Source organism: Bos taurus, chromosome X (genome assembly GCF_002263795.3).
Source record: "Bos taurus isolate L1 Dominette 01449 registration number 42190680 breed Hereford chromosome X, ARS-UCD2.0, whole genome shotgun sequence".
Taxonomy (NCBI): Eukaryota; Metazoa; Chordata; class Mammalia; order Artiodactyla; family Bovidae; genus Bos; species Bos taurus.
The window spans coordinates 17370899-17395264 of NC_037357.1; the positions used below are offsets into that span (position 1 = coordinate 17370899).

Below are 24366 nucleotides of genomic sequence, written 5' to 3' on the forward strand. Positions count from 1 at the left end.
AAGCACTATGGGACACAGAGGAAATAGAGATTTGGTTAAGATAGGCATGGACATTCCTGGACAGGGGAAATACAATCCAATTTAATTCAACAAACTTAATGACAGCCTACTATGTCCCAAGCATTGAGCTAGAAGATTGGAGAAAGACTTACCTAATGTTTGCCTTGAGGAATCCACACTATGGTGGGATTACAGACAAATAGACAAACCAACAAGACACTTGACAGAAAGTGGAAAGGGTTCAGATAAAGGCAAAAATGAAACACCAGGGGGTTAGAAAGGAGAGAAGGGACTTCCCTTGTCTAGTGGTTAAGAATCAGCCTTCCCAACCTAGATGTCCATTGACAGATGAGTGGATAAAGAAGATATGGTACATATATACAATGAAGTATTACTCAGCCATAAAAAGGAATGAAACTGGGCCATTTGTACTGATGTGGATGGTCCTAGAGTCTGTCATACAGAATGAAGTAAGTCAGAAAGAGAAAAATATCATATATTAATGCAATATGTGAAATCTAGAAAAATGGTACCAATGAACCTATTTGCAGGGCAGGAATGGAGATGCAGACAGAGAGAACAGACATGTAGACTTGGGGTGGAGAAGGGGAGGGTGGGACATATTGAGAGAGTAACACTGACTGCCATGTATAAAATAGATAGCTAGTGGGAAACCTGGTGCTCTGTGATGATCTAGGGGGTAAGATGTTCAAAAGGAAGTGGATGTGTAATTCACATTGTTGTACAGCAGAAACTAACACAACATTGTAAAGCAATTATACTGCCCCCCCCACCCCCCGCCGAAAAAAAAATCTGCCTTCCAATGCCGGGCGTGCAGGTTTGACCTCGGGTCAAGAAACTAAGATCCAATATGCCACGGTTTCTAGAAAGCCTGTGTGCTGCAATGAAGACCCAGCATGGCCAAAATATAAATTTTAAAAACAAAGAAGGGAGAGAAATTTCAAATAAAAAGCTTGCTGGAAGGCTCCTTTGGACAATTGGGTTATAACTGTGCCATGAAGCATGGGTGGACTGTGGCAGGGCTGAGTGAGACGGTTACCCATTTCAGGCAGAGGGTTCCGCTGGAGTCGAATCATCAACACCCGAGACTGCCGAGAGGGCACGCTCAGTGCGCGCCAGCGGCCTCTATGGAGGGAAGCAATGTTGAGCACTCGTTGTTGTGGGGGGTGTGTTTGTGCACGTGTTGCTTGCTGGATGATAAAAGGTAAGGCAGGAAGGACAAGAAAATAAAGGCCAGATCTTGACAGATTAGAAAGATAAAACTTTATTCTGTGGGCAATAGGGAGCCACTGCAGGTTTCTAAGGAAGGAATCCGCACAATCTGTTTTGTGTTTTTCAGAAAGATCATTGTTAACAGTTTGGAGGACAGCCCTAAGTGGGTGGGAGAGACTTGTCAGACATCTTGTCTTGGGAAAAACAAGAAGCCTGTGGGAACAGTATCTGGGGATCTGCCAGTAGCAAATATGAAAAAAAAAAAAAAAAAATTCAAAAACCTACGAAGAAGCTAAATCTACACCAAACCAAGACCATCTCATTTTGCTACATGCCAGATGCATTATGGGGATCACCACAAACCATACTCTTAAATCACTCATATTTTTATGTTGATCAGTGATGTTTGGTAAGGTACATAGTGTAAAATGTACATAAATTGTTTCTGTCTTGCAGTTGAATGTCAGCGAGAACCTTTTGGGCCAGCAAGGAGATTTTCATGCTAAATTCAAAAATCAGTTTCTATTTGTCATCAGTTTAACTACACCCAGAGGGTTAGACCCAACAGTCTGTACTAATTACAGACTCAGCCCTGACTCTCATTTTGCTCTTATGTCCTTTGTGTTGCAGATTAGATAATCCCTTTAAATTATCATCAGTCATTTAGGCCTGAGCTTTGTGTGGAAAAAGTTTTCTGCATTGGAAGAAGCACTTACTCTGGGGTACAGCCCTGAATATTTATTGGAAGGACTGATGCTAAAGCTGAAGCTCCAATACTTTGGCCATCTGATGTGAAGAGCTGACTCATTGGAAAAGACCCTGATGCTGGGAAAGATTGAAAGGAGGAGAAGGGGACAACAGAAGATGAGATGGTTGGATGGCATCACCGACTCAATGGACATGACTTTGAGCAAGCTCTGGGAGTTGGTGATGGACAGGGAAGCCTGGCATACTGCAGTCCATGGGGTCACAAAGAGTCAGAAACAACTCAACAATACTACCAACAACCCCATTCTTAGTTATTCAGAATCTCCTAGGGGAGTTAAGGAAGATGCCTCCATCCTGGGAGTCTGGAGCCCTGGGTTCCAGGCCTGGCTCAGTCACTGAGTTACTATTTCACCTTTGGCAAGTCACCTCTCCTGGGCCTCAGTCACCCCATTTTGCTAAATCAAGGTACTGGACTGGATGAACTCTAAATTTCCTTCTAGTTTTATTTCTCTCTGATTCCAAGGCTCTTGGGGCCCAATGAGGAGCACAGTCTGCTCAGGCCGCCATCATTCCTCTACCCACAGCAGCCAAGATGGCTGCCCCACCAGAGCACCTGTAAGCTGCAGTCAGTTGCTTTTCCTGGGGTGTGAGCCTTCCTAGTCATGTTCACCAGCGACCAAATTCTGAATCCTCTTTCTTCTTAAGCTGGTTTAATGCCAGATAAGAGACCCTGGCAAAAAATAAATCCATGCTGGACTGTTTTTATTTTCTTTAAACCCTGACGGCTCCTAAAGGCCGTAAACACCAAGCCCTGGGGGAGAAGTTGCTGAGGTACATCAAGCAGGCATGCACAGGCAACCAAGGAAAATCCGTCAGCCAGTGAGACAAGCCTTTGGGCCCTTACAGAGCCACTGGGGTCTTGAACATATAAGAAGATTCAAACGCTTACCCTCTGGTGGCATGGGCATCAAGCAGGGCAAGGCACTGCTAGAGGGGCCTCACCCACCCCAGCTGGCGGACTTCACAGGGGCAGCCCAAGAGAGGAGCTGTCATTGCAATGCCAGGGGAGCAAATGCTGCTGCTGAGCTGAACAGGGGGTGTCTTCCTTGCCAAGCCTTCACCATCAGAAGGCTTCAATCCAGGCCCTAATATGGCAACAGAGCAACACTGTTCTCCCCGTGTTTTGTATCTGCTGTGTATGGTTGGGCCCTGGGACATGAGTATGTGAAACCAGCATGCACTGCTTAGTAGGCCCCCGAGGCTGAAATGGGGAAAATCACTAGAAATTGTACTACTGCACACTCTGCTGCCCCTTCCCACAGAAGCCTTTGGGCCGTTGGCTTCTGAATCCCTAATTGATCTTGGTTTTCCTTGTCCTCCCCTCAATACAACCTTCCTTCCTGCCACATCAACGCCTCCCCCCCCACCACCACCTTTGTGAACTTTCAGGTGTGAAATGACTACTTAAGACTTGAAAGCAGAGGAAAATGACTTTGTTAATGAACCTCAGGTCTCCGGGAGTGAGTCGGAGATTTTCTTCTTCATAGATCAGACGAGGGAAATGGCACACTTGAGGCCTCTGGTTTTAATTGGTCTAATGGGACTCCTTTTAGGGTCCATTTCACAACGTGCCTTCGTGACAAATAAGTGAGCTGCCAATTTCCCCAACTACGTGACTGCAAATTCTGGGAACAATCCAGTCACCGCTCCTGGCAGAGGGCCGGGCAATGAGATGCCCACTTCATTTCCTACAGCTAATTCCAGCCTACAAATACCCTTAGGTACACTGCTAGGATGCTGAAAGAATACAGTGGACTTTACCACTAGTAGAGGCATGGCCTCTCTTCCTCTAGGCTCTGTTTCTCAGTCTGGGCTGGGTGTATGCTGCAGTGGGCTGTGGGGACATGAGGCCATGGCATGCTTCTTCCCAGGGATTTAGAGGGAAAAGCACACTATTTTATACTGGGACACACAAGGCTGTATGATGGAGCAAAAGGGTGTTATTTGCAAACTCAGTTAAGATTTCATAAAGTATTTCCCGTTTACTAGGACCTCCAGGTTATGTCCCAGATCCTCAGAATCAGGTGTTCACTCCCACTCTTCACTGCTGTATAATGGTTTTAAGAGCACCATGGGATACTTGGGTCACCCAGGCTGTGTATACTATCAAAGCTGGGCTATTCTGACCACATATTCCTGATTAATGACTTAAAGTCATTTTGCGATAACTTCCTAGTCAGGAGAGGGATGCCACAGTAATTGCCCTTAAATGGGGCTCAGAAAGCTTAGTGTCTAACACAAGATGGCGTCCAGGGGATTTGGCCACTAACTATGCCTCACTTTTGTGTCCAGCCACTGAGAAAGGAACAAAGAAGAACATCATGTAATACGTTTGGAAACTGTCATTTTGCTGTAGAATCTTATTATGATGTGGGCCAATGCTATACTTGTTTAGGTACATCATGGGTCAAGTCATATTCCCCAAAACAGAACAACTTCATCCTGGAAACTGACAGTGTGGATGGGTGGTGTGGGTGCTGGCTTTCCTTCACCAGCCTGAGAATGATCACCACCTTCCACGGGAGTGTCATAACTATTACTGTCAGAGATTCAGACCCTTCTCATCTGAGGCTGCCTAAGGGCTCCACAGGAATCACAGTTCCTCAAAGCCTTTCCTTCCCATGGGAAGTAATGGCCTGAGACTCATTGGAATATGAGAAGCTGGTGACAGAGACATGATTCAGCCAGGGCCAGGGGAGAAGATGAAGAAAACAGGCTTCAAGAAGGCAAGTGAAGAGAACACTTTAAAGAGAGGAGGGGAAGCACAGTATTATAGAAAGGTCAAGGAAAGTAAGGACTGAGAAGAAGCTACTCAAAGTGTCAACAAGAAGGTAATGGAAGATTTTTGAGAGAACTTTCGATCGGGTTGGGCCAAAACCAGATCGTACCGAATTGAGAAGAGAGAGGGAGCCGATGTGGATTCACTCAATGGTGATTAGCCTTTGGGGAGCAAGTGAGATGAAGCACTGTCGTCAGAGCTGTGTATTGTGTGTCTTGTGGCAGAGCTATCAGCAAACGCCTGCACAAGCAAGCTTCATTAGGAGGTGTCTCCAGAGTTCCAACTCCAGATGGTCTTGGAAATGCTATATTCTTGTTATCCCTGACGCATTAATACCTGTACCAATGTTTACAGCAGATTATTCACAGCATCCAGGAGGTGGAAGAAACCCAAATGTCTACCCGTCGATTAATGGATAAAGAAAACATGGTCTACCCATACGATGGAATATTATTCAGCCATAGAAAGGGATGAAGTACTGCTGCCTGCTCCAAGATTATATGAACCTTAAAACCTACACTAACTGAAAGAAGCCAGCCACTAAATACCACATAATACATGATTCCATTTCTAGAAATATAACTAGGCAGAATAGGCAAATTTTGGCAATAGTGGTAATGGTCGCACACATTACAAGTGTAAATAATGCCTGTGAATTGTATACTTAATGGTTAAAAAGACAAGTGTTTTGTGATATATATTTCACCATGATTAAAAAACTATAGAAGCCAAAAGATAATGGCATTTACGGGTACATCCTAGTTCCTAAGGGGAGTGTGAATGCAGCGTTCCTCTGGCATTTTACTTTAGAGAGGAGTGAGTGTGTGAATATACCTGATACCAAAACACCCACCCCCAAAAGGTATGCTTCGAAATTCAAGTTGTCCAAAAAAATTTAAATGGATATTTAAGCACTACCCTAGAATTGCAAATATGGCTCCTCAATTGGGAGTGAAGGAAGAGGGCATTTTTTGTCAAGAATTTTAATCTGAGGCTATTTTAAGAGAAATTTATATACAACCGCAGGAAACTTACATTTACTTTTGTGAGTCACACAAATGCTAAGCTGAAAATGCATTTTTAAAAACCATCAATGAAGGAATAAATACACTCTGTCCTCATTACTTTAAAAAACTTAATGGTTTAGATTCACAGAGCTCTGTTTATAATATAAATTTCAAACATGATGCAGCTACAGAGGTATGCATCATTGGGCTTTGAAGATGTAGAAGGAAGATACAAAATGTCACTTTTTGTAGCCAAATCAAATCGCTGAGGGGGCGGTTAGGAGTGAGGGAGTGCCCTTATAGTCCCTTGGAACCCGCGCTCCAAGATGCTTAATAAAAAACTCTTTGATAGTAGTTGACATAGGGTTTTAGACAGACTGGAATGGGAAAACCCCAAATCTGGTACTCTTCCGTTTTTAATCAGCCATGGTGGATCTTACAAAAAATGTACCTGAGAACTAAACTGCATACAATATCCAACAGCAAAGGAAAGTTACTAGAATAATAGCCAATAGGTCAAAATGGCTCAAGTCCCTGAAAACACTCAGCCTGGGTGTAGGAACATTACAGGCCAGAAATCAACAGGAGGCAGGTGCCCTCATAAATGAAAGATGAAAAGCCTCGCTTAGTTGTTTTATCTGAAGCTGTTCCCCAAAAACTCTCCAGTTGTGAAATGCCCCCCTCATCATTAATGGGATTTGGGGAACTGAGTTTATTTTACTGTCAATTTACTTGGAAGAACACATTGTCATCCTGGCTCCCTCCTCCCTTCCCGTCTTTGGGTCTGGACTGTCAGTACACCACCGTTCACAAAGGTGCCACTTCCTGTGTCTGTGTGGGGGTTTTTGGCTGAGCTGCTTGGCATGTGGGATCTTAGCTTGGTGACCAGGGATGGAACCCATGCCCCCCTGCAGTGGGAGCATGGAGACTTAACCACTGGACTGCCAGGGAAGTCCCCCCTCCTCAGTCTTTGGGCAGTGACCATTTCTCCTCTTCTCCTCAGCCTCTCTCCCCCTGTTTTCTCCCCTCCCGCCACAGTCCTCAGTGCCCTAGCAGACAAGATGCCCATTGCTCTCCAATGGCCCGCTGCTGTCCGGGAAGAAAGAATATGTTCTATTCTGTGACAGTAGAAAAAAGACAAATACCCTTTTCCCCAATCACCTGTTGAATCACATTTCTCTCTTCTCAAAATCCGATGATGGCTCCCTACTGCATGTGGGTAAAGTCCTAGTTCCTTAGCATGGGCATTCATGAGCTTCTTGAACTCATCTTGTCTTGCTTTCCAGTTTCAACTGCCCATGTATTTCCCCAAGTACCATAGACTGTGGTCGTACCACCCCGTTTATTATTTTCTGAGAGTGGCAAGTGCTTTGAGCTTCCCGTGTCTTTCTTCATGCTGTTCCCTCAACTTGGGATGGCATCTCTTTTTTTCCCTCTCTCTCAGGCTTCAACTTACATGGCACTTCTTCCAGGAAGCTTTCTTTCCCTTATCACCCCAGTCCAGATGAATCACTTCTCTCTCTGATTATTAATTGGATTGTACTTCTATCATAGCACGAATTTCAATCTGCAGCATACATAGTAGAGTTAGTCACTCAGCTAGACTTGGAGCCCCATCAAAGGAAGAAATGAGTCTTACTTCTCTCTTTAGCTCCCACCTGGTACTGAGCTAGCAGAGACAGTGAAAAACTGAATGAATGCGTGACTCAATGGCCACACAAATGAACACGTAACCCCAGTCTACTGAGAATATGAAGGTGAAGGGCTACCTCCTTAGTAGATACCCTTCCTGAGGAGTCTATCTTTATCAACTGAAGATTTCCTTAGCGGAAGGAGTCCCACTGAGCAATGATGAACATAACACAAAGGCAGGGCCAACGGTGTGGGTGGCCCAGGAAGCACATGGCAGCGTTCAAACCCTGACCTTTAGATACCAAAACTGCCCTTTCAATAGCCAGTTCTCATTACCCACAGCATCAGTTCACTGTACTGAGTGTGGACGGAATCTACACGATTTGCTTCTTACTCCCTTTCACTGTCTGAAACTCGATGCCTTACTATGTAAGCAAGGGACACATGCCAGCATTCTGGGTGCCACACTGGGTGGGAAACAGGATTGCTGGTGAGCAGGTTCCATTTCTTTCTCACTTGGAACCGTTGTGATTGGCTTCCCATACCTTTGACCCTTGCCCTCGCCCCAGAATCTACCCACCACTGGAGCATACCCTGCCCTTTCCATCACCACCAATTCCCAAATGAGGAGCTGTTTTCTGGTGATTGACATTTCAGTGCCTGTCCCTGCAACATCAAAATACAGCTTCATGAATGAAGTCCTTTGCTTGGCTGTAAAAGCACAGAGCAGTAAGACCTCAGTCCCTATAGTCACATGTGCCGGCACCCCTTCCCCTTGCAGAGGTCTGTGGAATGGCTGCCAGGAAAATACAATTATGTGCTGGCATGAGAATAAATACAATTCCTTAACCTAAAAGTTCTGTGTTTTCATTCCCCCCTTTCCATTTCTCTATTCACTTCTTTTTCTCTTTCCATTGCTCTTTAAACTCATTTCCTCTGTCCAATTATCCCTTCTCTTCTGTCTAGTTGTTGCTTTACTAAACATTCTCTCCTGTCTCTACAGTGATCTTTTCCATATCCTTAGGCAAAGGGCAAGGTTGGAATCCTCTGATGGATTCCGAATGTTAAAGATGCTTTTCTGTTCCTCTGCACTTTGATTTAAACCTCTAACCTGGGTTCCATTTGTTTTAGAAGAGGTTCTAGTATCTCCTTAATCTTCCATCAACATACCCATGGCCTTCCTGTTTACCCTCGGCACAGTCCTGCCTCTCAGCTCAGTCTCCTTCATTGCCCCACCCCCCACCGCCACCTCCACTGACCTACTTATCTGCCTCTGCTCCACCCCCTGCACCACGCATACCACTGTTGCTCCTTCCCTTCTCTTTCTCATCTCAGACTCTTCTTGCTTCACAGCCATGCCATTTTAGTACTTCTGTTTCACAGCCTTGTCATCCTTCTAAGGGGAAAATGATTTGAACTCAAAAGAGATAAAGAACTTTCTTTAATTACTGCAATCTGACAATTGCGTAGGCTGCCCCTAGGCACTGAGATCCATCTCTGGAGGTGGTCCATGAGAATCTGGACAGCCATTTGGTAGAAAGACTGGTGAAGGGATTCAAACATAGAATGAGGGGGTGAAGGTAAATAGCTTCTGATGACCCTTCCAAACCTGAGATTCTAGGATTTCATTCAGGTCTTTCTAGGTCTCATGGCAGGGATAAAGGGTGAAGGGACAGGGTTCAAGTGACCTTTGCATTCCTCCCTTTGACACAGACACTGTCTAGAGAGGAATCTAAAGAGACTGCTTTGGATTCTCTCTTTCAAAGAAAGGGATCAGTGTCTTTTGGAGACCATGAGTAGCTTAGTGACCAGAGCTTTAAGTTTGCCAAAGAGTTATCAACCAAGACATAAATTTAAGGGAGTAACTACTGACCTGCCTAGGGTAGGGAGAAACCCCCGCACAAAATCTGTCCCACTTATTAAGATAGAGGCTAAGTCTCAGAAATAACGTGAGTATTTGTCAGGCAATATGAAATGTGCATGGGCCTCCCTGGTGGCTCAGACGGTAAAGAATCTGCCTGCAATGCAGATGATCCAGGTTTGATCCCTGGCCCTGGGTCGGGAAGATCCCTGGAAAAGAAAATGGCAACTCACTCTAGTATTCTTGCCTGGAAAATTCCACGGACAGAGGAGCCTAACCGGCTACAGTCCATGGGGTTGCAAAGAGTTGGACACAACTGAGTAATTCACACACTATGAAACGTGCATATATGGTATGGGATGGCCATAAGAGGATGCTGTTTATAGAGAAGACAGAACAAGCATCTTAGGAATTGTTTCCATGGAAAGTTTTCCCTATCAACAGGAAACAATTATCAGTAATTTGCAGGTGGTAGACACCTCGCTCAGTACAGCCACATAACGGTATCATTCAGGATCCAGAGGAAGAAAAGAGTATCTTGTACCCCACAGCATCACTGACTCAACAGATATGAATTTGAGCAAAATCTTGGAGATAGTAAAGGACAAGAGGAGTCTGGTGTGCTGCAGTCCATATAGTTGCAAGAGTATGGGACAGGACTTAGCGGCTGAACAACAACAACAAAAATAAACCATAATGGCAAAATATCTGAAAAAGAGTATGTATGCATATATGTGTGTATATGAATGCGTTTGCCATTCACCTGAAACTAACAAAATGTTGTAAATCAACTATACTTCAATTAAAAAAGTAAATACATAAAAAATAAATAGGGTTGTGCTTGCTTTGGCAGCACGTATACTAAAACTGGAATGACACAGAGACAATTAGCATGGTCCCTGTACAAGGACGACACGCAAATTCATTAAGTGTTCCATATTTTTTAAAAAATACATAGGGTCAAGGGCAGCCCTAGTTCCTTATAACTAAGAAGGGGCAGAAGTTTTCCATATTGTTTTTACCTGTCTACAGAATAAGGCAAATGTGCCTGTTAACACACAAATACATGTCATTGGCCAAATCAATTTAAGAAGGGAAATGACTGAGAAGAACGAGGCATCAGGCTATAAGCATAAGAGAGGTGTTAGAAAATGAATGATGAGATTTCAGACTGAAAGGCCTTGCAGGGGCAATAATGAAGCCACATTTAAAGACACTAAAATGCAATCAACAACAACAAAACAGATCAGAACCGGGGCCTTATAGCCTGGCACTATAAAATGGAAATATATGCTAGAAGTTAATACAAATAATGAACACAGCAACTATACTGCAATCATCTGAAGGAAGACAGGGAATAGGGTGGTAGTATTTATTGCTGGGTGAAAAGCAAATCACACACATAAAGGAGTTTTTGATGTTCCAAGAGATTGGGGAAGGATCAGGATGTGGCATCAGCAATGTACGCTTCCTGCCTGTTGTATTTCATGGGACTTTTTCTAACCAATTAGGAAGAAGAGGTTAGACTGGAAAGTTCTCCCTGGAATCAGAGCTTGCTTCAAACTAAGTTCCAATATATACTTCCCCCACCCCTCATTTTTACTTTTTAAAGAAATTTATTGAGTACATACCACATCACCTACTTCAAGTAAATTTCAGGTATACAGTTCAATGACTTTTAGTAAATTTAGCAAGGTGTGCAACCATTGTAATTCAATTTTAGACCATTTTTATCAGTCATGGAGGAGAAGGCAATGGCACCCCACTCCAGTACTCTTGCCTGGAAAATCCCATGGATGGAGGAGCCTGGTGGGCTGCAGTCCATGGGGTCGCTAAGAGTCGGACATGACTGAGCAACTTCACTTTCACTTTTCACTTTCGTGCATTGGAGAAGGAAATGGCAACCCACTCCAGTGTTCTTGCCTGGAGAATCCCAGGGACGGGGGAGCCTGGTGGGCTGCCGTCTATGGGGTCACACAGAGTCGGACACGACTGAAGCGACTTAGCAGCAGCAGCTATCAGTCATGGAGCTTTACCCATAAGGTCCCTCATACTAGTTTACAGTTAATCCCTCAATGGTTTCTTTTGAGTTTCTCATCTTTTCATCTTGAGCTCTCTGCACCATCCAATACTGTTGTTGGCTACTCTGTCTTAAAACTAGCTGTCCTCCTCACTATCTGATACCACTTCCTCTCAGGTCCCTCCTCTAATCATTCTCAGACTGCTCTGGGGGCTGTTTTTCTTAAAGACAGGTGTTCTCTCCTTCTTTGACTCTCCTCACTTCTCACTTGATAAGCCTTCTTGAACGTTCTCATCTGTGGCCCTGGTTTTCTCTTTCCCCAGAGTCCCAAATCTATCTCTTGCTCAGACATTGTCTGGAAAGTGAACTGTTCTGACCTGGATGTCCCTCAGGCAACTCAGACTCAATAAGCCACAAACAACACAGTGTTTCTATTCCCTTAGCTGCTCTTCTTCCAGTGGGCCCCTGCTGCCCTACCCTCGCCCCAGTTCAGATTAGCTTCAACTAGCCATCCAGTACTTGAAAACTGGATGAAGCACAAGCTGGAATCAAGATTGCCAGGAGAAATATCAATAACCTCAGATATGCCGATGACACCACCCTTATGGCAGAAAGTGAAGAGGAACTAAAGAGACTTGATGAAAGTGAAAGACGAGAGTGAAAAAGTTGGCTTAAAGCTCAACATTCAGAAAACGAAGATCATGGCATCTGGTCCCATCACTTCACGGCAAATAGATGGGGAAACAGTGGAAACAGTGACAGACTGTATTTTCTTGGGGTCCCAAATCACTGCAGATGGTGATTTCGGCCATGAAATTAAAAGACGTTTGCTCCTTGGAAGAAAAGTTATGACCAACCTAGACAGCATATTAAAAAGCAGAGACATTACTTTGCCAACAAAGGTCCATCTAGTCAAAGCTATGGTTTTTCCAGTAATCATGTATGGATATAAGAGTTGGATTATAAAGAAAGCTGAGCACTGAAGAATTGATGCTTTTGAACTGTGGTGTTGGAGAAGACTCTTGAGAGTCCCTTGGACTGCAAGGAGATCCAACCAGTCCATCTAAAGGAAATCAGTCCTGAATATTCATTGAAAGTGAAGAGGGAATTCATAGGGCCTGGACTCCATCTTAGGTCTGTTCATGCTGATTATGCTCGGCCACCTCTCCAATGGACTCTGAACTCTGTGTTTAGTGACTATGGAAATGACAGAAGGATAAGACCCCCTCTGGTCAGGCCATAAATTTTTCCGTACCTATCGGAGTGTAACCTTGGGCTTATTGATTATTGGCTAATTATTTAACTTTTGAGCACATAACACGTGAATTGATGGGGTTATTGGGATTGTATTTACCCTTCCTTTGTTTATGTGTCTCAAGGAATTTGGAGTGGTGGGTTCAGACACGTACACATGGGGTATAAAAGATTTTCACAAATGCTGGTCAGGGTCCTTGGCTAAGAGGAGACTCTGCCTTGGGCCCGCCGGTGTAATAAACTGCACTCCACTATCTGCATTGTCCTTCTGAGTGAGTTTGTTTCCGGGAACACGTGGCTACAACAGAAGGACTGATGCTGAAGCTGAAACTCCAATACTTTGGCCATCTGATGTGAAAAACTGACTCATTTGAAAAGACCCTGATGCTGGGAAAGATTGAAGGTGGGAGGAGAAGGGGACGACAGAGGATGAGATGGTTGGGTGGCATCACCAACTCAATGGACATGAGTTTGAGTAAACTCTGGGAGTTGGTGATGGACAGGGAGGCCTGGCGTGCTGTAGTCCATGGGGTCGCAAAGAGTCAGACATGACTGAGTGACTGGACTGAACTGAGCTATCCATTTGCCCAAGCCAGAAACCCACAAGTCACCCTAGATTCCTTTTCCTTTTCCATCCTCCAGGTGTAATTAATTCTCACATCCCATGAATTCTGCTTCCTTAATATTCTGTGACTTCTTCCCCTTCCCAGCGCCACTGCTTATTCCACTACTGCTTAGATGACATTCTTCTAACCTCTCCCCTGGTCTCCTTCTCACGTAAACCATCCTCCACACAGTTGACAGACTCTTTTTATTTTGTTAATTTTTGAAGTACTCAACACATGAATATGTTCTTGAAGCTAAAGATTGAAACAATACTTGAATATATGGAGTTAAAAAAAAAAAGCAGCCACCTTTTCAACATGTCCCTTTCCACAACTCCAAAGAGGTAATTACCAGTAAATGTATTTTATATGCATATGCTACTAGGTCTTGGAAATCTTTGAATGCTAATACATGGAGAACTGCCTCATTCCTTTAATCACTGCGAGAAATTCCATAGTATGAATAGATATAACGGTGCTATTAGGCATTTTCCCACTAATAGGCATTTAGTTTGTTTTTAATTTCTCCCCAGCATGAACAAGGCTGTAGTGAACATCCTCTGACATACACCTTTGAAAACATGGTGTCTTTCTTTCAGAAATATTCCAAGAATAACACTGACAAGTAGGGATGGAGGCTATGCATGGGAGATAAGTTGCAAGATAGTAGGACAGAAGTTGGGAAAGCTGGGTTGGAGAAAATTTTGAGAGTAAGGAGATTATTTTTTTCTTAAAATGATGACATTCAGTTCAGTTCAGTTCAGTCACTCAGTCGTGTCCGACTCTTAGCGACCCTATGAATCGCAGCACGCCAGGCCTCCCTGTCCATCACCAACTCTCAGAGTTCACTCAAACTCATGTCCATCAAGTCGGTGATGCCATCCAGCCATCTCATCCTCTGTCGTCCCCTTTTCCTCCTGCCCCCAATCCCTCCCAGCATCAGGGTCTTTTCCAATGAATCAACTCTTCACATGAGGTGGCCAAAGTACTGGAGTTTCAGCTTCAGCATCAGTCCTTCCAAAGAAATCCCAGGACTGATCTCCTTTAGGATGGACTGGTTGGACCTCCTTGCAGTCCAAGGGACTCTCAAGAGTCTTCTCCAACACCACACTTCAAAAGCATCAATTCTTCGACACTAAGCTTTCTTCACAGTCCAACTCTCACATCCATACATGACCACTGGAAAAACCATAGCCTTGACTAGATGGACCTTTGTTGGCAAAGTAATGTCTCTGCTTTTGAATATGCTATCTAGGTTGGTCATAACTTTCCTTTCAAGGAGTAAGCGTCTTTTAATTTCATGGCTGCAGTCACCATCTGCAGTGATTTTGGAGCCCAAAAAAATAAAGTCTGACACTGTTTCCACTGTTTCCCCATCTATTTCCCATGAAGTGATGGGACCAGATGCCATGATCTTAGTTTTCTGAATGTTAAGCTTAAAGCCAACTTTTTCACTCTCCTCTTTCACTTTCATCAAGAGGCTTTTTAGTTCCTCTTCACATTCTGCCATAAGGGTGGTGTCATCTGCATATCTGAGGTTATTGATATTTCTCCCAGCAATCTTGATTCCAGCTTGTGTTTCTTCCAGCCCAGCGTTTCTCATTTTGTACTCTGCATATAAGTTAAATAATCAGGGTGACAGTATACAGCCTTGACGTACTCCTTTTCCTATTTGGAACCGGTTTGTTGTTCCATGTCCAGTTCTAACTGTTGCTTCCTGCCCTGCATATAGGTTTCTCAAGAGGCAGGTCAGGTGGTCTGGTATTCCCATCTCTTTCAGAATTTCCCACAGTTTATTGTGATCCACACAGTCAAAGGCTTTGGCATAGTTAATAAAGCAGAAATAGATGTTTTTCTGGAACTCTCTTGCTTTTTCGATGATCCATTGGATGTTGGCAATTTGATCTCTGGTTCCTCATAGAGGATATTAATAATATGTTTATGCGTGTTAAGTCGCTTCAGTTGTGTCCGACTCTTTGCAACAGTATGAACTGTAACCCACCAGGCTCCTCTGTCCATAGGATTCTTCAGGCAAGAATGCTGGAGTGGGTTGCCATGCCCTCCTCCAGGGAACCTTCCTGACCCAGGGATTGAACCCATATCTTTTACATCTCCAGCATCAGCGGGCTGATTCTTCATCACTAGTGCCACCTGGGAAGCCCATCAATAACATAGGATGATATTAACGCATCTTTGGGGAAAAATCATCACCCTATTGCAACAACTATTTTTAAAACAGACAGATACTCATTTAAAACAAAGGAGGTACTTCTGAGTTATAACAAATCTGTCTGGTCACAACAGCCACAGAATACCTGGGAGTCCCAATGACCCACTTCCAATGCAAGGGGCATAGGTTCGATCCCTAGTTAGGGAACTACGATCCCACATGCTGTGCAGCACAGCCCCCCCCCCCCGCCCCCCGCCCCAACAAAAACCCCTAATATTATGCTTAACTGTATAAACTGGATTGTGGAACAAATCTTAGTACATAAGCTGTCTTTGGTTATACCCATTTTACTATTGTATTCCATTTTTATTTTCACAATTTTAGAAGGATATTGAGAATACTTCTCAGAGCAGAGAATCCAGATCATTAAGGGGATGGAAACTAAATCTGAGGAAGTGAAATGAAAATATAATTGTCCTGTGATCTCTGATTCACTTCTAAATGTGGTGACATCTTGGTCCTGAGACCCAATTGGCTGAGTTTTTAATGCCACTAATAAGTTCACTGCTCAGCCTGCAAATCCACCACCGCCTTAGCAGCAAGGAACACTATAAGGGGGAATCAAAATGAGCAAACTGTAATTAGGTATGCCATGTCACCAGAGAAAGTAATTTACTAAAGGGATTACCATGATTAAAGATGCATTCTCCTTAAATAGAGATTGTTTTCTTCCATTGATTTGTCCCAATCAATTCCCCCTATGTCATGCAGTATTCCAGTTGGACAGCAATTTTTGTTGTCTTTTTAATTTCTCTGCCAAGAGATTACAGAAAGTAAGTCGAGCTGCTGCGGTCACTATAATTTCCTCACAAATGGAAGAAGTATTAACAGAGGACTATAGAGACAGATTACAGCTTAGGTCACCCAGGGGAGAAATCCGAAGCCCCCTTTTGACTAACAACAAGGTAAGTAATCCTCAAATCTTTTTTTCCCCTTAGTATTAAGCCTAAGACTGAGTTTAGGAGGCCTCCTTTTCAATTTGATTTTTTTTTCTTTTTTTTGGCTTCACCTTTCTCATGCCCCAGGCAGGCGGGCAGAGTGTAGAGAGTATGGGGCCCTGGATACAGACTCAGGCAGCGTTCTTCACCCCCCAGCCTCTCAGCCTGCCTTGTTTACCTCGTGACTTTTTTCTCTTTCCCTAAAACCTCTTCTCACCCTTGGGCTCTTTTGGCAGAAAATAGGACTGAAAATGTATCAAATTCTGGGTCCTTAAATTTGTTACAAATACCTGAGTTGTTCTAAAAGATGTCATTTTAAATGTGATATCACCGATAACCCCTTGAGGTGGACGAGTGGCAGCCGAGGCTGAATGGAAGGGTTTGTGTTATGTATGGTTGGTCCAGTGTAATTAACTAATTACTTGCTCAGCATTAGGAACATTTACTGACGTCCTGAGAACCATGCAGGCCTGGCACTGCAGTTCTCACTGATGGCACCCATCCTCAAGGAGTCCATCTAGGGAGGCGCAGACCATGAGTATCAACTGGGAGCCTGTTGTTTGCTAGACACTGTGCCAGGTGCCATGGGGGATACGGAGATGAGGAAAACTCAGTCATTGGCCTCAAGGACCTCTCTATCCTGTCAGGAAGGAGAGACAGGAACAAAAATCACTGTATCCAGGTTAGAATGGGGGAAGTGCCACAAGAAAGGCAGGAGCTGAGTGCAGTGGGGGTTCTGGGGTGGAGCCTGACCCTTGCACCTTTCTAGTTCTGCCTGTAAGCAGAGAATCCTTGGTTACTGGGCACCAAAGTTGTGCTGCTTCTTAAGTGAGAAGGATGAGAAGTATGAGAAGATATGCAAACGTGATTTCTAAACCTTAACGTGCTCTACAAGTGTGTTATTTTTTTTAAATATAAATTTATTTTTGTTTTTTTTAAATATAAATTTATTTATTTTAATTGGAGGCTAATTACTTGACAATATTGTATTGGTTTTGCCATACATTAACATGAATCCGCTACGGGTGTTATTTTTTGTTACTTGAGAAAACCAGAAATATTAGTCCTCTCTCTGGAGAGACATTGCTCTAGAGCCTAAGTAAATCTCTCCTGTTTTCCCACCCCCACCCCACCCCTCCTCTTTCTCGCTCTCATCTTTACTGTGTGATGGCCCGTGGAGCTCAGGGAAGGATCTTGTCGTGTCCTTTGGTCTCAGTCACTGACTGACAGGAAACCTAGGTCAGTAACTCAGGGCCGGATGTGAGTGGGCGTGGAGGGCCCCCTGCCCTCACGCGGGCTTCTCTGTGCCCCATGATTTCCAGCGCACCACTTCACTGGTGTTCCGTGTATCTGAGCACAGGCATGGTGGGGTGCAGCTGCTCTTCCAATGAAACCCTAAACCCTTTCAAACACTCGGCAATCTTTCTACTTTCTCTGCTTGCGAAGCTCCAAAGATTTCCCTCCATACATTTTTCCAGCATGATGTGAGACGCCAGTTAGTCCAGAGAGATTTATGAGAATGTCATTTACATGTAGTCTCCCCTAAAAAGGAGTTCCCTATCCCCTGGAGTTTTTGCCACTAATTATCTGTCAGTTTATTTGCACATTTTTATGAACTGAAGAGCAAATATATGCCCACTTAAAAACAAACACACGTGGATGGATTATTTTGCCAGTCCTGATTATTGAACTACAGACAAAAGTCAGAGATAATCAAAGAGGTTGGATGCAATGAGCCAGGGGTGTGACAAAATCTCATATTCTCATTCCTCCTTAAGGAAAGGAAAGGAAAGGAAACTTCCTTCAACAATGTAGGACATGTCTTACTGAGGCATTAAACACATACACCACTTTCCAAAGAGTTTCTGGCTGAGAGGCTCTACTGTGCTAGCCTTGATCACCTTCCAACTTCTCTCACTACCTACCCACCCCCTGCGCCCCCACGCCTGTCTAAAAATACCAACTCACCTTGGGTAAGAAGCTGTAGTTAGGGGAAGGTTTCATCTAGTAGATTGGTAAACAGACTATCAGCCTGAATGACTGAAATTAGCAAGGCTAATGCAATGTCACTATTCAAAACAGCACCAATTTGGAATTTCTTAATGGCCTCAGGAGAGGGAGTCTTTATACATCCTACAATCTCTCTTCATTCTTACCTAAATTCCTTCTCATAGATGTTATGAATGGCCTGTTTTGTAGCCAACACAAACTTTGTCCAGTAAAATAATGTCAAGAACTCAGAATGAAAAGAGATTAGCTGTTCCTGGCTCCTGTTATTTTAAAGCAGAAATAACTTTGGCTTCTACTGATTCATAGACAAAGCTTGAAATGCAAAGCATGCTCAACTCTAGATTCAGCATGAAAAGGACCTTAAAATATGCCCAAGTGCAAGTAATGGACTTATTAAAGGGAAGAAAAGAGGCACTTTTCACAGACTCCCAAGCTCTTTAGTCCTGTCATATCAGTAATCTTGCTTAAGAATTTCATTCTATTTACATTTCTTCTCCCTTTAAATATCCTCAGGACGCATATGGCATCAAGTATTGAAGCTTGTAAAACATTAATTTCTTTATGTTAATAATGGAGAAGGCATGTAAAGTGCACAAGCGATAGAACCTGGAGCACTTGCAACGATTTCAATAGGAATTAAAAATCAGTTCTGTATTTTTAATTGAACACCTGATAATTCATCAACACATATTTGGGGAAGCAAACTTCCAGTGGCTTCTTTGGACTCTTTTTGGCATTGTTCCAGACCAAGTGCATTCTCCATTAGGAAATTTAGTTTATATTTGATGACAAAAGCATGAATTGCACCATTTGAGTGATTATGAAAACCTGTATAAATCCATAATAATATGGCTTGAAAGCCATAGTACATAAAACACAAAGTTCTAAAATATACACGTGGCACACACATATAGACTTTCTGTTTTAACTTTAAGAGAACTCAAAAGAATGAAATTAGGCCCTGGAAAACTTCTGGGCATCTTGGAATATTCGTGTAAAATCAAAAAGGTGAAGGAGTCACGAAAACCTTCCCAAGCAGCATTAAAATAAGGAGGCCGCCTGGCTCAGTTTCCCTTAGAGGTATGAGGTTCTAGTCTTGAGTTTCTCCAAGATCAAGAATAAATGAGGAGGTGGGAGGGAGGTTCAGGATGGAGGGGACACATGTACGCCTACCGATATTGTAATTAGCCTCCAATTAAAATAAATAAATAAATTTAAAAACAAAGAATAAATGACTTGATGTCTGTGCCTTAGTCTCCATCTGCAATATAGGTAATGTGGTAAAGTAGAACTCAGATGGAATTTGCACGGCCAGGTCCGTTCTGGAGAGATGCTAGTCTGCTTCCACTGGATTAGTCTGAAATGAGGATCACCATCATGGAGCTGTCCCGGGAATGTTAGGATCTAGAAGGGCAGTGTCAGAGACTGAGGGTCCCAGGTTCCTAACCCATTCTCTCAGGTCCCTCACTTACTAGCTATGTGACCATATTTTTAAAAATCTGAGCTCTTGATTGCTAATCTGAAAAGTGAACATAATACCACTACCTTCACAGGTTTATCGAGGGAATTGACTGAAATAATACATAAGTCCTAATTTGTGGACCAAAGAGAGGGAAATGGTCAGGAAAAAAGAAAAAAAGACAACTGAAATATGTTTCTGTTCCCTGAATAGGCTGAGTTTGGGTATATTTAAATTTTTGTTTAGGGACCAATAAATGAAGCTGAGCTACAAGAATCCAAAACACTTGGAGGATGAAAGAGGCAGGCTGGCTATCTAATGCTATGGAAACAAGACAATTCAACTTTCTTTTTTAGAAAGTCGGTCCAATTGATTTGTGTCTAGATAGATTGAGTTTGAACGTGCAATCAGTGGTGCTTAATGTTACATATATTAGAAATAATCTGATTCACAAAATCCGCTCAAATGAGAAAGAGGCGGTTACAGGTAACTGAAGATAGGAAATGTTTTCTTGCATACAGTTCTTGTGACTGTTTTGAAATGCCAGATACTAGATTTCAGATATAAATCAAGTTGTCACTCCTCATAGCTTTGTGATGGTAAAAAGCAATAGGCTAGCACATCAAGCATTTTTGAAATAACAAAGTTCAAATACTTCCTTTTTCCTTTGCGGGCAGTTCAGTCTACTTAACCCTTCATTTGCTGACAAGGATTCCCTAAATTTTATTCCTCCAAAGCCCGGACTCTGGGCCCAGGCACCTGTAAGTGTGTGATTTAGCCAGGTCGGGCTCTATGTCCCATTTCCTACGTGTGTACCATGACCATTTCTAACAATGGGGTGTCCTGTGTCATGGCCCTCAAAAATGTAGGGGTGGGGTTCTGGCCAACTCTTCACCAGACTTCATTTCCCATGCCAACACTTCTTCTAGAAGTACTTGGGAGGAGTGTGCTGAAAGGTCGGGACAATGCCAAATTATGAATTCATAACCTAACAGAGGAGTTCAGGAACTTAAAGGGATCCCAGAATCAAGTCTGAGATTTTGACCCACCCTCGAGTGACCTGCCACTGTTAGTTGGCCTTGAGACCATTTATCAACCTTGATCTCTGTTACCAGTCCACAAGCTCCCTGGGGGAGATGGATCCTGGATCCGCAGAAGGAATAGGAAGAAATCAGATAGCCCCACGTTGTTAACTCGTCTACCTGGGACAAAATTGAGAAGACAAGCGTATCTCTTCCCATTTTAATGTCCTTTGCATCACGGTCCTTCCTTGTCTTCTCAAGAGATTTGCTGACTTCACGCTGTCTTGTAGCAGATCAGGGCAACTTTCCTAGGCTAGCACTGCTCCATCAGTACCCAATTCTCTCAACATGTCCCTCTCCCCCATCACAACACAACAGTCTCAAGCCCTATTTCTGCAGAACCCTGGGTTTTAAGTGACAATGAGTGCTCATGAACAAATCAGAGACTGCCATCCTTTTCCTGTGATGCATACTGTGTAAACTCTGCTGCTGCTAAGTCGCTTCAGTTATGTCTGACTCTGTGTGACCCCACAGACGGCAGCCCACGAGGCTCCCTCGTCCCTGGGATTCTCCAGGCAAGAACACTGGAGTGGGTTGCCATTTCCTTCTCCAATGCATGAAACTGAAAAGTGAAAGTGAAGTCGCTCAGTCGTGTCCGACTCTTAGTGACCCCATGGACTGCAGCCCACCAGGCTCCTCCATCCATGGGATTTTCCAGGCAAGAGTACTGGAGTGGGGTGCCATTGCCTTCTCCGTGTAAACTCTAGGAATGCCAAATAGATCGGGGAGGAAGGTAATATAGTATAGTGGTAAGAGTCCTAGACTGGGAGCCGGAAATAGAGATGTCAATAACGGACCAACTATATACTAAACTCTGACTTCAGGCAAGTTATATAACTTCTCTGGACCATAGTTTCCTCACCTGTAAAAACAGTGTTGCTGTAAGGTTGTGTGAGAACACTTAGCATGGCGTCTGGCACAGAGCGGGTACCTCCAAAATGCAAACATTCCAGAAAAAGGCAAATAGGGATGGGAGATTCCTGGCCCCTCCCCCAGGCCCCTAAGATATAAAAGGACACTCATGAAGGGGACAACAGAGTATGGGATGGCTGGATGGCATCACCGACTCGATGGACCTGAGTTTGAGTAAGCTCCAGGACTTGGTGATAGAAAGGGAAGCCTGGCATGCTGCAGTCCATGGGGTTGCAAAGAGTTGGACATGACTTAGCGACTGAACTGAACTGAATCTTCCGAGGTGGTGCAAGTGGTACAGAACCTGCCTGCCAATCCAGGAGACCTAAGAGACATGGCTTTGATCCCTGGGTCAGGAAGATCCCCTGGAGGAGGGCATGGCAACCCACTCCAGCATTCTTGCCTGGAGAATCCCATGGACAGAGGAGCCTGGCGGGCTACAGTCCATCGTGTCGCACAGAGTCAGACATGACTGAAGTGACTTAGCACACAGCACACATAATCTTATGTACTTCAACTGTGCACGCCAGTGGCCCAAAGCTCCAGGGGACTTTAATTCTTATGTAGATTTAAACTCTCCAAAATAATTTATGAATTTTTCTTCTCTCAAGGATTCTTTTGGCAGAACCAATACAAATATGCTAGTAACACAAACCACAAGAAGAATGGAAGATGAACAATCAATATAAGCACTACAAAAATATCAGGCAGCTGCTCTTCTTTCAACTGGTTCAAAGTTGCTAAGTCTTCATGCTGGTGTCTCCTTTTTAAACAAATATGTTACTGCAGATGGTTTATATCCTTTCCACTCAACTGTGGGATTTCACATGTATGGGAGGTGCTAGGCAAAGATGCAGAAACTGTCACGTCTTTAATACCCCAGGAGCATGCAGTCAGGCTTTCCCAGTGCCCACCACCCTGTGCTCTTTCCGTTCCTGACCCCCAAGGTAGCCTTGCAGGAGTGAATGAAAATAACCTTGGGAGCAGTTGTCACATCTCTGCTCAAGAATCACCAGTGCCTCCCTGCTGTTCCTAGGATTAAGTACAAACTCTTTGGTTCTATACCTTCCTTCCTCCTGGAGAGCACATACTATCACATGTGGCTTCTTCATCCTCATCATGTCTAACAATGTGTGAGGCGCAGAGGAGGTATGCCATAAAAATGCATGAATTGAGCTGAAATAACTGGCTGAATTCAATTCTCTCTGAGCACCTTGTCTTCAGCCCTTGCACCTTCCCAAGTTAATGCAGATGAGGGCATTTTCCCATGCCATCGACTACCTGCATACAGTTAGCCAGAAAGGAACTTGGAAAACTTTGAAGGTGGCCACTAAAAATCATCAAGTGGCCCATCCTCAAGGGACCTTGGTAACGATGGAGCCCTTAACAGATTTATGCTCTTGGGGAGAACTGAGCTATGAAATAACGTGAAATAAGGAGAAAGCATTCCTGGCATGCCACAGGCAGCAAAGGGAGATTTTGAGGAAAAGACAGACCTGAGAGCAGATCTAAACTCCACCTATCGCCAGCAGTAAGACTTTGAGCAAGTCACTTGACTTCTTTTACCTCGGTTTTGTCATCTCTGCTGCTGCTGCTGCTGCTAAGTCAGTTCAGTCGTGTCCGACTCTGTGTGACCCCATAGACGGCAGCCCACCAGGCTCCCCCGTCCCTGGGATTCTCCAGGCAAGAACACTGGAGTGGGTTGCCATTTCCTTCTCCAATGCATGAAAGTGAAAAGTCAAAGTGAAGTCGCTCAGTCGTGTCCGACTCTTAGCGACCCCATGGACTACAGCCCACCAGGCTCCTCCGTCCATGGGATTTTCCAGGCAAGAGTACTGGAGTGGGGTGCCATTGCCTTCTCCATTTGTCATCTCTAAAGGGAGCCTAATTACCTCCCCCACTAGCTGCTGCGCATATTACATGAGAGCATTTATGTCAAGTTCCTTGTAGAAGACTCAATATTTAGTGGGATCTCAATAAATATTTGTTGGTCAAAAGTGGAAGAATGACTAATTTTCCCAAATAAAGCCATTAGCCTCAGAACTGGACTGGCCAGAATGCTTCCTTTGAATCATTTTTCCATGTAGAGCTTGCCAGGCTCCATGACGATACCCACTCCCCAATGTGTATTGCTGGCCCAATGGATTCTGTTGCAGATTACGATCTGTTTCAGTGATGTGTCTGCTGGCACAATGAGTGAGTCATTTGTCTAGAGTGCAGGTGTTGACGGCGGCAGTGAGGGATTCCTATGTGTAGTTTAAGAACCATCATCCACGTCCAGACGCCAACAGGGTGGCCCTCCTCTGGAGAGGACACGGGGGGCCTGACCTGAATGAAGGCACTTCTGTTCATAACATGGGGCACTAGGAGTTACTGTGGCTTTTCAACTTTTTTTTTTTGGCTTCCTAACTGAGAACTGAATTCGTTTTTTTTACATTTATTTTTAATTGAAAGATAATTGCTTTACAATATTCTGAATTCAATTTTTAATTAACACACACACACACACACACACACAAACTCTACCCATGTGGTGGTATGGAAGTCAGACATGCGCTGACATTGCTACTTGTCTT

General features: G+C 43.9%; 1 protein-coding gene and 1 non-coding gene across 2 annotated transcripts in view; one reads left to right on the forward strand and one right to left on the reverse strand.

The window, feature by feature from the left end:
- Positions 1 to 24366, reverse strand: part of GPC3 (glypican 3) — a 463174-nt gene that overhangs the window by 4895 nt on the left and 433913 nt on the right. The window lies entirely within an intron of this gene.
- On the forward strand, positions 10118 to 10224 carry LOC112445311 (U6 spliceosomal RNA). The gene has a single exon (XR_003033668.1). It is a non-coding gene; the product is annotated as a U6 spliceosomal RNA (small nuclear RNA).